A 15,473-nucleotide genomic window follows, 5' to 3' on the forward strand; every position below is an offset into this window, starting at 1 on the left:
AATATTAAGCAAAAGTATGGCTCATACAGCAACGCGCTATAAACTTGTACGCCTAATAGGCTGTCCATTAAAATTGGACCTGCCAGTTGACCATGTCCTGGCAGTGGCTTCGCTGTGGTAGACCATGTAAAGTCTTCCCACCGCTGTGCAGGTATCAGTGTGCGTGTGTGTGTTTGTGCGAATGTGTTTGAGTGCCCATGAGTGGCTGTGGAGGCTTTACGACCGCGCCGCGTGTCAGTTGCAAGAAAATCTTAAACAAAACCCATCACTAAAATGATTTCAGAAAATGCAACTAAATATTTGTTGCTTTTTATTTTAGCTTATGCCCATGTTGCAAACTGGTTATTAACCGAACTGCTTTGAATCCGAATCCGATTAATTGATAAGCAAAGCCTGAACTGAATACTATTGTTACAAATAAATGGCTTAGTTTTAAAACAATGCCTTTTTTGCAATTTTAAAATATTCCACAATTTTTTAATTTTTAGCCTGACCAATTTTGCAATATTATAAAAACAACATAGAACTAAAAACAAAAAGAATTTAACTATACTTGTTTTTATATAAAAATAATTTCAATCGATGTTTATTTATATTTCTAGGAAAAAATCGACCATCTTTTAGAAGACTTAATCGCGGTTGACTAAAACGCACAAACTTTTTGTTCCTCATACATTTATTGCTTTGCTAACCTTTAATTGGAGTCACTCATGAGCTACCGTTTGACATTTCACATTCCGAAAACTGGGAGAGAGTTGTGGTCGACAAAGCTGAAGTAGTCAACGAAATTACAACCGGACTTTGCTAATGCTGCACAGTTTGCGGTTTGGCTGACTGCCTGACCACTTCTCTGGTCTGGTTTATGCAAATTTGTGAATTGTTCTTTTTATAAACAACATTCTAACAATCAGGAAACTCGATTACGCCATTCAACTGACCTGACAATCTGCTTAAAATTATCTGACTGTAATTGGTATTCTTTAGTTTAATTGGCACAGGTTCAGGTAATGTTAGGGCGTCAGCTTTCAACATGCCACAAACGTCGAGGATTCAAAGTGCACGTGATACAGTTTTTGTTCATGTTGTTGCTGCCGTGAGTTGTATAAATAACAGGCATTTTGTAACCCAATTCGCCTGATTTGTTTTTAATTTGCCAATTGGCTTCGTTGGCATGCAGTTGGTCTAACAAACAAACAAGCAAAAACAATTCAAATTTAATTTGATGACCCCTAATTGATATGTCATGTGTAGATTTTAATGATTATTATTGGCACTGACAATTGAATAAATTAAGTGGATAAATAACTAACTAGAGTAATTTACATGTTTTTTGTGTATAGCTTTCAAAATAATTTAAAGCCAATCAAACGACACTTGAAATTTCGTGCGTACAACCTCAGTCATCTTTATTTTACCATTTCTTAGAAGAATTTTGACAAAGAAACATACTACCAAATAAACTTTGCTTCGAAACGTCGCCTGTTTAGTATTTCAATTCTGTTTCAGGCAGGTGAATTTTTCGAAAAGTGTGAACACACTGATATTTGTCTTAAAAGACGATATGATAGTTAACAGAACATGTTATAAGCCGTTTTTAACTTCCAATAACTTCCAATAACACTATAACTTATTAAATTCTCCTCAAGATTAAGCATAATTTTTTCATTTAAATGCTGTTTTTTGTGACTGTACAAAAGTATACTTATGCACAATTTACATTCGCGTTGCAAGTGAATGACCCAGGGTGTGTTTATTCGAACTTATAAATAATAGCTTGTTAGCTCATAAGAGATGTCAGAGGTGTCAGGGGTGTAAGAAACACGTGTGTATCTTGTGCCCGATATGGATAGGCTTGATTTCCGAAAATAAGCTTAATTAAGAGACTAAAACGAACTAACGCACACATACACAGAGACAATCAAAGTGAAAATACAAACAATACAAATTTCATTGCATAACTTAAAGGGCAATTTGCATATGACAAATTAATTTGCATTTGGGCTGCCGATTTTCTGCTAAACAGTAGGAATTCCAATTGACTGACGACCAATCATGTGTATCTATATACTATAAATTTGTGTACTGGTTATGTTTCTAGAAGCTAAAAGCTAGAAGAACAGTGACAGCAACAGCAATGAAAAATTTCCAGCTTATGTGGAAAAATTTCAGCTATACTATAATGTGAGATGTCTTAAATTTGTATGAATAATGAATAAAGATTATTATTTTACATAGTTTATATCTTTGGCAGAGCTTAAACACTTTATATGCAAGTGTGTGTGGTTTGTGTGTGTGTGTGTGTGTGTGTGTGTGTGTGTGTGTGTGTGTGTGTGTGTGTGTGTGTGTGTGTGTGTGGGTGTGTGCGTGTGGACTGTGTGAGTATTACGGTCACCCAGTTGGGTCCATTTCACTGTAATGTTGCATAATCAAAAATGATTAGCATAAAACTAAAATGCAAACATACACAGAGCTCTGCGGTTAGATGCAAAGAAGGGCGGACAAGAGATTAAATATACGTTGTATGTGCTATTTTCAAAGGCGCATATTAAAAATTATAATTTAAAATAAAAATAATATTTAAATAATCAAGGTTATGTATGTGACTAGGCTTATATTGATTTTCTAAATATTCGATTTACGTACCTCTTTGATTTGAAAGTTTTGTATTGACATCGTTATTTAAATAAAATAAGACATTCACCTATTGTCGCCGAACATTCTATCAAAACAATACAATTAATTGCAATTGCATTTCAACTTGATAATCCGGCTAATCGGAAACGAACACAGTTTTTCACTTAACGAACTTATTTGCATTCAAATAAAACTTTTTACATTTTCGTGCTGTGCCAAAAATCCTCAAAACTACTTCTGTGCCTTTATGTTTGTCACTAAGCTTTTAAGAGCTACCTGATTGCACTTAAATACTTAAAATCTTTTTATTATTGATATTATTATTGTCGTTTTATTACTAAGAAGATTATCATTATCCCTATCACTATCACTGATTCAACACTGGTCCGCGTTGACAAGTGAATGCCAAAAACGTGCTTTTCGCATACCGAATTTGTTTTTATTTAATTAAATGCCGCTAATCTACTCTCATCGAGAACGGTTAAGTCGTGCATAGACAAAGCAAGTGTTGATCTATTGTGCAATCTACATAAGTGTGCTAAAATAGCACAAACCGTAAATTTCGGACGCTGCCACGTGCAGTGTCGGCAGTTTGACAACAACAAAACACACGTGTAGTGCGACAAGACTGCACTCGCTGCCCGTTTGGGCAAAACATTACCCCTCTCTCTGCGCGCAGCCGCACAAGAGGGGCAATCAACGCCGCGCTTATCAGCTAAGTAACACAAATCAAATTAAAATGGATGATAACCTTTTTTCTAACTCTCAGCTTGGTGCGTCAAGTAGCTGGAAAATCACCATTGCAGATCAGGACAGAGTTTTTTAACCGCCTTTTATGTACTGATACTCAGAACATCAGCACAGTAACTACAACACTAACATTTACTAGTGCTACTAGTAATCCTACATACACCACGGCAACTGCTGCAATCAGCAGTATAGGCCCTGGCGAAAGCATGGACAACCATGGAGCTTGTGGCACCCAACATTCCTCAGACTTTGCCGCTCCTACACTCAGTGGAGCTGCTACAAAATTTGTGGCAGACCAAAAAAAATTGAAAAATAAGAGGAAGAAATCTTTATCTCCCAATACAACCGTTACGAAGCCGAACAAAGATTTGAAGCTGGTCTCACCCTCAGCATCAACTAGCATGGCAAACTCTAGCAACAGGTTTGCCTTGTTAGACATGGATATGGACATGGAAGTTATCAGTGGAGGCCATGTTGACGAAAGTTCTAGAGTTACAAATGAAGGTCCTACTAGAGCTTCTGGGGCTGCTCATCAGAATATTACTAATGATAGCACTGATGCAAGTGACACAGCCAACAACCCACAACACAACGTATCCAATACGAACAATCATCTTAACAATACCCCAAAGCCACCGCAAATAGTTGTGAGTATTGCTGACCTTAATGATCTCTTTGAACTCATTATGGAGGTCACTAGCCTAGATAACGTGGCAGTCAAAGTCAGCCAAGGAGAAACAGCCAGAATATTTCCCAAAGACAGTGACACTTACAGAGCTATTGTTAAGCATTTTGATGGTATTGGTATTGAGTTTCATACATACCAATTGAAGGAAGAGAAACCCTACAGAATTGTAGTTAGGGGGCTTCACCATAGCACTTTAAGCCACGAAATTATTTCCAATTTTAAAAGAAATGGATTTGATGCTCTGCAGGTACATAACCCAAGATCAAGGATTAACAAAGACGAAAAGCTCAATATATTCTTCATTAATATTAGGCCATGCGCTAAAATTAATGAAATATATGATATCAAAACACTTTGCCGACAAAAAGTGAGTATGGAGAGGATGCGCAAAACATCTGAAATCGCCCAATGCACACGATGCCAGGAATACTGTCACACAGCCAAATACTGCCGTCGTCATCCCAATTGTGCACGATGTGGTGAAGATCATCTCACCAAGCTATGCGCACGTTCCCAAGATGAACAGCCTACCTGTATCCACTGTAATGGGAATCATATGGCTAGCTATAAAGGATGCCAGTGGTACCAGGAGTATCTTAGACGATCAATGGGCTCTGCAATGAAGCAACAGTCTTCCACGTTGCCGTCCAGACAGATCAGAAGGGATAAAAATCAAGCAAAGCAGATACAACCACAACGAAAACAGCAGCAGCAACAACCAACTCGACAGCAACAAACACAACAAATTCCTAACAATTCTAGCGTCAATAATGGAGGCAAGTCCTATGCCTCAATAGCAAGAAACGGCAACCAACCTGCCCAGCGTCGTCTACATGATCTTCAAACGCAACTACCAAAAGAAAAAATTTTATGCAGCAGCAGCATCCAGTTGACGTTCAGTCACTATTGGAACAACAGCAACAGCAATTTTTGAAATGGCAACAACAGCTGCAAATACAGCAGCAGCAGAAATTCCTCTTATGGCTTCAGGAGCAACAACGAGAACAACAACAACAAAACAAGCAAAACAGTCAACGACTAGAGCGGCTCGAGAAAATGGTTCATGAAATGGCCAACATGATAAAGCAATGGACTGGGGATACATCGACTCGCCAGCTCCATAAAAACGCCTCAGCCTCACAATGAATTCACTCAAGATCCTTATCTGGAATGTCAATGGCATTGCAGGAAAAGCCAGAGAAGTTGAGCTCTTCGCGCACAACAACAACGTCGATATTCTCCTCTTAAATGAGATCAGACTAAACCGAGGGGAAACAGTCAATATATTCGGGTATACCTTCTATCCAGCTTACAAGCCAGCAAGTCACAATCACGGCGGCGGAGGAGCGGCGGTATTCGTGAGGAGTTCTCTCCGCCATTTTCCACAAAGGGTCATTGAAACGCGAACCATACAAATGTCTTCAATAAAAGTTGCCACAGGTTTGGGAGACATGGTATATAGTGCCATATACTGTCCACCAAGGAATAGAATTGAAGAGAGGCACTTCAGTGACATACTCGCTTCTTGCGGCCAAAGGTATCTGATTGGTGGAGACTGGAATGCGCGACATTGGCTGTGGGGAGATACCTACAATTCACCCAGGGGCCGGGAACTAGCCGAAGCCATTACAGCCAGAGGAGCTAAAATTCTTGCAACAGGATCACCAACTAGATATCCATATGTGTCCAGACACACACCTACTTGCATTGATTTCGCATTATACCATGGGATACTGGATTCTCAAGCAAATATCTGCTAAAGCTGGGACTTAGACTCTGACCATATAGCCCTTGTTGTAAATTTGCAAACAGATGGTTCCAATGTCAGGCCAACCCCTCGGTTAATCACCAACCGTACTGACATTATCGCTTTCAGACAACATCTTGAATGCTCCATTCAATTAAATTCGACTCTGGACTCTGGAGAAGACATTGAGAACGCGGTAGATTTTCTAACAGAAAATATACATAGAGCTGCTACTGCCACAACCCCACCCAATCCTGAGTCACGCCCCATTAGTTATGGCATTGTTCTCACGAGGGAAGCTAAAGATCTAATTAGAACAAAGAGGCGCCTCCGAAGAAGGGCAATTAGATCTCAAGATCCTTGGGATCGAATTTTATGGAATCGAACAGCAAAACAGCTACGTCTCCTCTTAAGGGAACTCAGAAGTGATTTCTTCGAGCAAAAACTGGCTTCCATGGACTACACCGACGATGCGAACTACTCTCTATGGAAATGCGTAAAATCGCTTAAACGACAACCCTTTAGACAGGTTCCTGTCCGATGTCCTGGTGGCGAACTTGCTAAAAATGAAAGGGAACAGGCTAATGCTTTCGGATACCATCTGGAGGCTCGTTTCGCTCCTTACGACTTTGCTACGATAGAGCAGACTAGGGAGATCCATCAGAATCTCCAGACCCCACTGCAGATGTCCCTGCCTATTGATCCTATAAGGATTGAAGAAATAACTGAAGCGATCCAGTTATTGCCGAAATATAAGACTCCGGGTATCGATAGGATTTGTAATGCTACGTTGAAAGCCCTGCCTACAAGAGCGCTCCTCTATATTGTATTAATTTTTAATGCTATTATCAGGCTCCAAGTGTTCCCTAAGCAATGGAAATTAGCAGCGATTCTGATGATTCACAAGCCAGGAAAACCAGAAGTTGATCCTGAGTCGTATCAGCCAATAATTCTCTTACCCTCCCTGTCTAAATTATGGGAGAGGACTATTGCCAATCGGATTACTGCCATAATAAGCCAATGCAATATCTTGCCGGATCACCAATTCGGCTTTCGAGAGGGACACGGCACTGTGGAACAGGTCCATAGATTGGTGAAACACATCATGCAGGCTTTTGACGACCTAGAGTTCTCCAACGCTGTCTTCATTGACAAAGCTACGGTAAAAAAATGTCGTCACAGATTGCAACAACTGCGGTGGCTCAACAATAAAAGAAGCACCTTGCCGCTTAGATGCAAAAGAGCTGTATATGTGCACTGTATTTTGCCAATATGGCTTTATGGAGTGCAGATTTGGGGGATCGCAGCCAAATCCAATTATAAACGTATACAGGTATTGCAGAATCGGGTACGTACTCGTATGTACGCGGTTCCACGCTCCATAAAGACCTCAATCTGCATACAGTCGAGGATCAGATTGGAAGGCACACAAGCAGATACAGCGAAAGATTGCTAAGACACCGTTCCCTGCTCGCAAGAGGACTACTCCCTGCCCGACCTTTAAGGCGACTTAAACGGCAAGGTTTTGCCAACACGATTGGACGACAATAAGACTACCTGCATCTAAAATCTTCATACAGCGGTATGGGGTTCGGTTTTTAATTACATTTGCCATCCATGTGTTGTTAAGGTACTAAATTATGATTGTACAGGTTCTACACTTAATAGAAATAAAATCCAAAAAAAAAACTATCACTTTAAATTAATGAATTAATTTTTATAGCATGCTTTCAGATTCGATAACAATCAGTTCGTAAATTTGGTTTGTTCAAGCGCGGGCTGGCAAGTGGCTATGAAATTTGCAAGATAAACACAATTAGTCGAACGCCAGAAAATTTAAGTTGGCCCAAAGTTTGTGTCAAGAGTTTGCTGTAGACAGTTTTGCCACAGTATTGCGGTCTTTGGGAGGGCTTAGTTATTTGATACTAAATAAAGCATTGCCAAAAGAAAATTAAGTTTTTATTTTGAGGCAGCTTCTGGCCGCACAGCAAAATCTGACGTATTATGTGCACGACATGGCGACGCGTCAATTCAAATCAAAAAAATCAGGACAGGATGCTATTGAAATGTGCTGCCGTGCAATCAGCAAATGTAGCGCTTTACAATTAAATTTTTTTTTTTAAATTAAAACACAGTGTGTACTTTTTTGATGCTTGGCATACGCGTGTGGTAGAAGCACATATCCAAATTCTGGAAAGCTACTCAACACGTATGAACAATTAGTCGTAAGCAGTTCTTGATGAATATACCCTGTACAGGAACATAAAGTACCTTAAATGAGATATATGTAAAGTATATGCAAACATTTTTACTTAGGAAAACATTAGGGACTAATATACTCTTTATAGGGTCGTAGTCATTTTCTTTTGTGCGTGACACATTTCGGGACCAAAACTACAATTGTATAAAAACACACTAAATATTAATCAATGGTGGTTATCAAGACATTTATTAGCATAGTGCCAAAGATTTCTTGCACTGCTTGATACAGCGGCATACCCCTTTTATTTGAAATCATATTATGTCTGCAGAGTATAAAAACAAAGCTGTGTTACACGCGAAAATTGTCACGCAAATTTGGCGTGAACATTTGCTGAAAAGTAATCAACAAAGCTGTCGCTTCGTTTTAACTGTTCTGTGGAAAATAAGAAGGGGACAAATTTGAATCAGATATGCAATTTGTTCTGCAGCAGCTGAAACCGCTGTGTTTTGTGACATACTTCAATATAATGCTTGTTTTATTGTGTGCTGAAAACTTAGCCGAAACTTATTTTGATACCCGACAAATATTTTCGATAAATTTAAGAGAAAATGCTGCAGCTGATAAATTTTGGCTTATTTGATTGAATCTGAATGACAAATGCAGATACAAACTAATAAATCATGTTTTCCGTATTTTTATTGCATACTTTCAGGAGCGTGGTGTGTATATGTGTGTGAACGTGCGTGCGCGCGTACTTCGCAAGCCGAAGCCAAGTGAAAGGCCAACAGTCGGAAAGGCGGCAAATAAGACAACGCGAACAAAAGCAAAAAAATAAGCAGCTGCAGCGGCCGCACCGGTAATGCCAATGAGACAAAAGCGCATTTCGTGGCATTCGGACTGAAAAAAGTATTTAAGTGGCATATAAATTTCACACATTACAGCAGTGCAGCAACGGGCACAGATAACTACCGCGTTATTTATATAGCCGTAATTTTATGGCATTTATTATATGGCGAAGCGCTACATAGCTCGAGCATATCCTCTATGTTAATTAGGTGTGTGCGTGCGAGTAAGCAAGGAGGTGCAGAAAATATTGTGCTATAACAAGATCTTATCGGAAGATTTATGGATGATATACTCCTCAACGTTCAGAAAAATTTCATCTTCCCTTTTTACATGCACACACAATAACACACATATACATAGGAAGGCAGCAGTTGTGCTTCTTCTTTCTTGATGAACCTCGGTGCTTATAGTCCGATCTCTATGAAATATTCGGCGGTTAAATAAGTCAAAAAAAGTGCAAGGCTTTTAGCAGGATAGACACTCATAGCAACATAGATATAGAGTCATACTCAGTTCACTCACCCACTCAGTTCCATGATACAAGATAAAAGATATAACAAGTAAGAGGTTCTAGTCGGGAGCTCAGGACTAGGGTATACCCTGAACCATCTTATTCCAATACCAAATACAGCTCGCGCCAGGCGCTCGTTTGCTTTAGTAGTAATTAAGATAAATTAAAAAAAAAAGTTCCTTTGGCAGGGATCGAAGTCGTAACTGAACGCATTACTTGCTGCCGACTCTACTCAACAGCCACACCAGCAAAAAAAAATAAAAAACATTTTCCTAAGAAGGGTTCGAACTCGCGCTACTTTCCGCCGCGCTACTTTCCGCCGCCTCTACTCAACGCCACACCAAAAATTAGGCTTTGGTGAGAGAAAAACAAATTGAAATAGCAGCACAGAAAACAATACAATCGAAATTGTAATGCTGTTGATAGAATTCAAAGCAGACGTATACAGACATGTATACAGAAATTATTGGAAACTGCTGCTAACATGTGCGCACATAACTTTTGTGTTTCTTAACCGATCTTAATGAAATTTTCGAAAGTACATCTTATTGTCCCATAGAATATTTGTGTATTCTCAAAAAGTCTATTGCATTTAAATTGTGGCTTATATTGTGCGCAGCATAAATTAGTTTATTTACTTGATTTATAGCTTTTCGGTGGTAGCGGGGAGGTGGCGATAGGTATTAAATGAAAGATATTGATATACATACTATTCTTGAAGTTACACGTCATGTTTGCTGAGTCTAGCTCTTATTATTTACTAAAATTGTCAGAAAAACAGGATTTCGATATCGATTTTTATCGATTACTTGGAAACGGGGCAATTTATCGACTATCGGAAACAAACTCGACTTACAGCTAAAATTTCAAGTCTCTAGTTCTTATAGGTTCTGAGATCCTTGCGTTCATACATACGAACGGACGGACGGACAGACAGACGGACATAGCTAGATCGACTCGGCTATTGATGCTGATCAAAAATATATGTACTTTATGGGGTCGGAGATGCTTCCTTTTGCTTGTTACATACATTTGCACAAATACATAATACCCTTTTTACCCATTTTTCATGGGTTCAGGGTATAAAAAGGGAGATAAAAAGAACTACGCTGTGTCTAATTCGCTATTCGACTGCATAGCATTTAAGTTTTCCACAGGCTCTACCTATAAAGGTGAGTGTTTTCTTCTAATCTTGAGAGGGTGTTGTAACGGTATCAAACAGTAAAAAATATCTCAAATGTGTATACTAATAATTAAAAATCATGTCTCAAACCATTTTTATCGATATTATGAGGTTGGGAGGATATATCGATAGAAGGATAAATAGAAGGATATATACATGAAACTACACGTTTCTAGTTTTTGTAATTTTCGATATCGACGCGTTCACACGGACTGATAGACAGACAGACATGATAGGTTGACTCAGCTCGTCGTCCTGATCAAGAATATATATACTTTATTATGCGGAAGATGCTTCCTTCTGTCTTTTGCGCACATTTGCAAAAAACTATTATAACCCCTTTTACAGCCCAGCTGGGAAAAGCAGTTAAAAATAATTTGCATGGCTTACTATGAACATAAAAATGTGAGCCAAATTCGGACAACTCTTACTAGAATGCCGTTTATTGTTCTGAATTCGGGCATATGCAAATTACCTTTTCATAACTTCCCAATTTAAAGTAGTTGCAAAATTGCTGCACCTATCGATTTCGACTGCATACATTTGCGCATCCAAACAACGATTCAGCAAAAGGCAATTGGTAAAGGACCTTTGAATATTAAGTGCATGTTTTGCATATTACCTTCGTTATTTTTTTTGTAATAACTGAGCTTAATTGACATAGAATGTATAGCATTAATTTGCATTTATTGTTTTTTATATGGATTGACTTGGCCTAGGCAACGCCACCTATCTCTGAAAGTTTATCTATATTCGTTATCATTATCAACAGTCGACTGTTCTGCATAGTCCCATCTTTCTGTTGCTTGGAGACGGGCGGTAGGGTCACTACATCATATAGCTGTCATAGAGTCGATCGAATATTAAATTCTTGTGCGAAAGATATGTTTCACTATACTTCTTACTAATGAGCAAAATCCTATATGCATTGTATTTCCATAGAAAGAATCATTCGAAAATCGCAATAAAGACGGTTTTCGGCAAAATGTCTAAAAGGGTATTCAATCTTTGCCTTGTCGAAACATACAATATGTGCACATAAATACCTATTGGGCATACACTTTGAAATATGCAAATATTTACTCAATATCTTTAGTAAGCACAACGACTTTACTACAACGTTAGATATGCTCTTAAAAGCCTTTAAAATCGTGAGCGAGCGGTGAACGAGACGGAGTCGACGACGGGAATGAGAACCTGCCATTACGTAGGCTTTTCGCTCTGGTCAATTTGCTGTTACTCCCGGTAGGCGAAATGCTAACGACAGGACGTCGCAGACAAGCGAGCCACAAGTCAACATTAGCATGAAGGCATACACTGTGGAATACATGGAGATGCATAAGGGTGGACATAAACAATGCACAATGCAGCTAACAAGCCCGTGCAGCAGGAAGGGGATAAGGAAATTAAATCTAAATAGGGTTACTGGAAACACCCCCAGAAACAAATCATACAAAATGGAAGCAGAGCAAGCCACAAAGTGACTCCTGGTTATATCGCCTCCTAGCTTGTATTTTAATTTTCATATTTGTCTTGTAGAAAACTTTTGATATGCGTTAGTTCATCGAGAATAGCTGGTTCGAAACCCCAAAATGCGCTATTCGCCACATATTATTTTCCTTTCGTCCATAATTCCGTTATTCATATAAATATGAATTTTTTCTAATCTTTTGAGGGAATTGGCTATTGAAAAAGCGAAAACAATTTAATTTAGATGGTGTATCTAGATTCTATAATTTTTCCAGAGTCATTCCGGCTGGGGCAGAGTAAGCAGTGAGACGAGTACTAACCAAGACTATTCGATATTAATAAGCTGAAATGATGAATCAAAACCAATCAATGAATGATTTTATTCATAATTCATGACATTAGCAATTACCCAAAACACAAACCTCAAAATCAACTCATTTTAGTGATTCAATTATGGTCGATAACGATTTGGATTCGAATCATGGCGGCAATATGAAAGTCAATTGCAAATTATATATATATATGCGCCCGCGGTCAACACGGCGGACAACAATATTTCCAGCGTTACGTGTCTTGCGAATTACGTGACCTGCGCATATTTTCTCAACAAGTGAGACACACTTGAATTTCATTTGTCATTAATGGCGGAAGTGTGCTGGCCCCAACGCACATTAGTGCCATCGTTTAACAGCAAAAATGTAATACGTATACGCTATGCTATGATAGTTTAATACGCATACCTCATGCAATGATAGTTTTATAATACTCATGTAGAAGGTATTATAATTTTGGTGTTAAAAAGAAACGAATAGATGTTGCAGGGATGTTCGTAATCATTATCAATAGCCGAGCCGATATAGCCATGTCATTCTGTCCGTCTGCTTGTTTTTGAACAGGTCCAGCTTCTAAAGCATAGGAGGATATATCGAAACCGGCAGAATAAAACCACTATGTATATAGCTACCATAGGAACGATCAGTCGTAAATAAAAATCTTGTTTGTTCTATAATATTTATTTTTGGTTAGATATGTTGAAGGAACAAGGATATAGTTTTACTTTGCTGTTTACATATATGCAAAACCTTATTAAAATCGGCCTACTTTATATTTATATATATCTCTATAGATAAAACTGTTTGTCCTGACTGACTGACTGACTGACTGACTGACTGACTGACTGACTGACTGACTGACTGTCTGACTGACTGACTGACTGATTGGTGATCAACGCACAGCCCAAACCGTAAGAGATAGGAAGCTGAAATTTTCACTGTAGCTTCCTTATGTGATGTAGGTGCACGTTAAGACGGGGTTTCGGGAAATTCCACCCGCAAGTGTGGAAAAATCGTATGTAACTTTTTTCTTTACCATCCGATCGGGCTCAAACTTATTTTCAAAGATCTTTGTATAAATTCATTTGAGTGGTGTTTCACACTTTTAGGAAAATCCGCTCCTCCTTGGTGGAAATGGAGGTCAAAGATTTGGTGGGTGACGTTTCGCGTTCACATTCGTTTCCAAAGATCTATAAGAAAAATCATTTGAGACGTGTTTCACACTTTTCGCAGAATCCAAACTTTTTCGGGTGGAATGCGACTCAAAGATTTTTTGTGCGAAGTTTTAAATTGTGTCCGATTTGCTTAAAACTTATTTTTAAAGCTCTACATAAGAATGTAATGAATATATGTTTCAGCGATTTGGGAAATTCCACTCGCAACAGTGGTAAATTGGCGGAAAACGTTTGTATGAAAGTTATTTGTTTACCGTCCGATCAGTTTCAAAATCATTTCAAATTTTTTTGAGAACATTGATTTTATAACATACGTGCCACGGGCAAAGCCGGGTTATACCCGCTAGTAATATATATATATATATATATATATAGTGACATATGTACCACACCCACAACATAAACTATAAGCACACATATACATAACAGATGTCCACAGCACCTAATGCCAACCCCTTATACATAAGCCCTAGCAACTAAGCGCACCAAATATGTAACACGAGACACCCCAAGTTGTAACAATAAACCCTAGAGCCCCAAAAATCATAAATTCTTGGTGAAAATAATAATTCTGGCGTGGGACTGATCATAAAATCGAAAACCATTAGACATAAACATCCGCCACAATCGTTATTCCCACCAAATGCCCAAATTGCCAACGCAGCTCAAATTCAGGCTTTTAGAATATTCTAGAAACTCATTAAAGAGAATGAGAGCATTGTTTAAGGTGAGCGAGCTCATGATCTTGAGCCCTCAGCGGAGGTTTACTAAGCGTTGACAAGACTTTAATAATTGAGTTCTACTGACGACTTCGACCCGTCAAGTTGCATCGTGCACAACTGTAAAATTCCCATAAGTCGCGCCTACTGTTAATAAAGATATTTTTTTTTAAGTAACGCGTAGTGACTTATTTGATTATATATATATATAAATCTATATATAAAACTGTTTGTCCTGACTGACTGATTGGTGATCAACGCACAGCCCAAACCGTAAGAGCTAGGAAGCTGAATTTTTCACTGTAAATACCTTGTGATGTAGGTGCACGTTAAGACAGGGTTTCGGGAAATTCAATCGGCAAGTGTGGAAAAATCGCGAAGGTATCACATAAGGTAGCTACAGTTAAAATCTCAGCTTTAGTCAGTCAGTCAGGACAAACAGTTATATATATACAGATATCCGATAAGATTTATATCAACATGAGTTTGTGTATGGACAATTTATAATTTTTTTTAGGATTTTCGACACATTTCGAATACGAGCTAACAAAAAATGGCCACTACACAAAACGTGAAATAATATGAATTTTTTTATTTTTATGGAGCAGCAGTAACAGATATTTATGTCAAAAGCGGATTTGTGCAAGAGAAAGCTAGGGAAAAAATAAGTGCCAAATGTGCTTTATTTAAAAATTGCTGTGTCATCTATTCGGCTTTTAAAACAGTTGCAACTTTGCCATCGCAGTCAATTGTCGGTAATGCCCAATATTTCAGTTGCGGCTGCAGTTACATACATATATGTACATAAGGTTCGGATTTTTTAAACATCTTAAATTTATGAAATCTGGTAAATTATGAATTAAATTTTGTATCTGTATCTGTATCTGTATCTGTATCTGTATCTGTATCTGTATCTGTATCTGTATCTGTATCTGTATCTGTATCTGTATCTGTATCTGTATCTGTATCTGTATCTGTATCTGTATCTGTATCTGTATCTGTATCTGTATCTGTATCTGTATCTGTATCTGTATCTGTATCTGTATCTGTATCTGTATCTGTATCTGTATCTGTATCTGTATCTGTATCTGTATCTGTATCTGTATCTGTATCTGTATCTGTATCTGTATCTGTATCTGTATCTGTATCTGTATCTGTATCTGTATCTGTATCTGTATCTGTATCTGTATCTGTATCTGTATCTGTATCTGTATC

The sequence above is a fragment of the Drosophila montana genome, unplaced genomic scaffold, assembly GCF_035044405.1.
Source record: "Drosophila montana isolate Dmon_TW-CO22-7 unplaced genomic scaffold, ASM3504440v1 contig_203_1, whole genome shotgun sequence".
Lineage (NCBI taxonomy): Eukaryota > Metazoa > Arthropoda > Insecta > Diptera > Drosophilidae > Drosophila > Drosophila montana.